The sequence below is a fragment of the Schistocerca piceifrons genome, unplaced genomic scaffold (assembly GCF_021461385.2).
Source record: "Schistocerca piceifrons isolate TAMUIC-IGC-003096 unplaced genomic scaffold, iqSchPice1.1 HiC_scaffold_948, whole genome shotgun sequence".
NCBI classification, from domain to species: Eukaryota; Metazoa; Arthropoda; class Insecta; order Orthoptera; family Acrididae; genus Schistocerca; species Schistocerca piceifrons.
Genome location: NW_025729221.1, coordinates 10,001 through 12,500, shown reverse-complemented (window position 1 = coordinate 12,500; position 2,500 = coordinate 10,001). Strand labels below are relative to the sequence as shown.

The following is a 2,500-nucleotide window of genomic DNA, read 5'->3' as shown; positions in this document are numbered from 1 at the left end:
AGCTGGTTCCCTCCGAAGTTTCCCTCAGGATAGCTGGTGCTCGTACGAGTCTCATCCGGTAAAGCGAATGATTAGAGGCCTTGGGGCCGAAACGACCTCAACCTATTCTCAAACTTTAAATGGGTGAGATCTCCGGCTTGCTTGATATGCTGAAGCCGCGAGCAAACGACTCGGATCGGAGTGCCAAGTGGGCCACTTTTGGTAAGCAGAACTGGCGCTGTGGGATGAACCAAACGCCGAGTTAAGGCGCCCGAATCGACGCTCATGGGAAACCATGAAAGGCGTTGGTTGCTTAAGACAGCAGGACGGTGGCCATGGAAGTCGGAATCCGCTAAGGAGTGTGTAACAACTCACCTGCCGAAGCAACTAGCCCTGAAAATGGATGGCGCTGAAGCGTCGTGCCTATACTCGGCCGTCAGTCTGGCAGTCATGGCCGGTCCTTGCGGCCGGCCGCGAAGCCCTGACGAGTAGGAGGGTCGCGGCGGTGGGCGCAGAAGGGTCTGGGCGTGAGCCTGCCTGGAGCCGCCGTCGGTGCAGATCTTGGTGGTAGTAGCAAATACTCCAGCGAGGCCCTGGAGGGCTGACGCGGAGAAGGGTTTCGTGTGAACAGCCGTTGCACACGAGTCAGTCGATCCTAAGCCCTAGGAGAAATCCGATGTTGATGGGGGCCGTCATAGCATGATGCGCTTTGTGCTGGCCCCCGTTGGGCGAAAGGGAATCCGGTTCCTATTCCGGAACCCGGCAGCGGAACCGATACAAGTCGGGCCCCTCTTTTAGAGATGCTCGTCGGGGTAACCCAAAAGGACCCGGAGACGCCGTCGGGAGATCGGGGAAGAGTTTTCTTTTCTGCATGAGCGTTCGAGTTCCCTGGAATCCTCTAGCAGGGAGATAGGGTTTGGAACGCGAAGAGCACCGCAGTTGCGGCGGTGTCCCGATCTTCCCCTCGGACCTTGAAAATCCGGGAGAGGGCCACGTGGAGGTGTCGCGCCGGTTCGTACCCATATCCGCAGCAGGTCTCCAAGGTGAAGAGCCTCTAGTCGATAGAATAATGTAGGTAAGGGAAGTCGGCAAATTGGATCCGTAACTTCGGGATAAGGATTGGCTCTGAGGATCGGGGCGTGTCGGGCTTGGTCGGGAAGTGGGTCAGCGCTAACGTGCCGGGCCTGGGCGAGGTGAGTGCCGTAGGGGTGCCGGTAAGTGCGGGCGTTTAGCGCGGGCGTGGTCTGCTCTCGCCGTTGGTCGGCCTCGTGCTGGCCGGCGGTGCAGGATGCGCGCGCCTGCGCGGCGTTCGCGCCCCGGTGCTTCAACCTGCGTGCAGGATCCGAGCTCGGTCCCGTGCCTTGGCCTCCCACGGATCTTCCTTGCTGCGAGGCCGCGTCCGCCTTAGCGTGCTCCTCCGGGGGCGCGCGGGTGCGCGGATTCTCTTCGGCCGCCATTCAACGATCAACTCAGAACTGGCACGGACTGGGGGAATCCGACTGTCTAATTAAAACAAAGCATTGCGATGGCCCTAGCGGGTGTTGACGCAATGTGATTTCTGCCCAGTGCTCTGAATGTCAACGTGAAGAAATTCAAGCAAGCGCGGGTAAACGGCGGGAGTAACTATGACTCTCAAAGCCCACCTGATGCGTAATATATGGACCCTCTCGATTCACCCCTCAGCATCCTTGTGATGTCGGGTGGATGATGGTTCAATTAGCCTCTCGGTGGGAAATCCTAGCTCTGGCCTTCAAGTGGCGGGAGTCGTGAGGGTGCTGCGGAAGGTTTCACGTAGGTGTACCTTTCCAGTATCCCGACCGACAGAGCAGGGTGCTTTTTCGGGCTTGGGGGTTACCTCCCCCCCTGCCTTTGTTACAGCTGGTGCAACTAACAGAAGCAAACGTGGTACCAGGCCTCCCGCTGGAGCGCCTGTGCCAGCTGATGAGCCAGCCAACCAGCCAACCGGTGCGGGTCGAGCGCTGCTCCCCGCCATCTGCCCTGACTGTATGCGGTCCTTCTCCACCAAGACCGGACTTGGTGTCCATCGGCGTCGCGCCCATCCGATTGCTGCTAATGCTGAGATCAAGACCGAGAGGAAGAAGGCCAGGTGGTCCCAGGAAGAGCTCCTGCGTTTGGCCCATGCAGAAGCGACTCTTGCCACCCAGGGTTGCAGATTTTTAAACCAGGAACTTGCAAAGGCCTTCCCCGAGCGTACGCTGGAATCAATTAAGTGTCAGCGTAAAGCGCAGCCCTACAAAGACATGGTTGCGAATTTTGTCACCGAGCTCACTAGCGTGGATCGCGGCCTTCAGGGTCCTCCTAGCGAGCCAGCAGTCAGTCATTCTTTGCCACAGTCTCCACCTCGAGTGGAAGATGTTGACCTAGCCATCTGGTCATTTGTAGTAGAACTTCCCCAATCAGACCGCCGATTCCGCTCGCTTGATGATCTCGTGGCTCTGGGTCCCACCACTAGCCGTGAAACAATCCAGGCTATGTTGCTGTCTGTTCTTGATGAAGTAGG

At 58.3% G+C, this 2,500-nt stretch overlaps 1 pseudogene; it reads left to right on the top strand.

Annotated features, from left to right (window-relative positions):
• The window catches only part of LOC124773194, a 7,747-nt pseudogene that overhangs the window by 1,266 nt on the left and 3,981 nt on the right, over window positions 1-2,500 (top strand).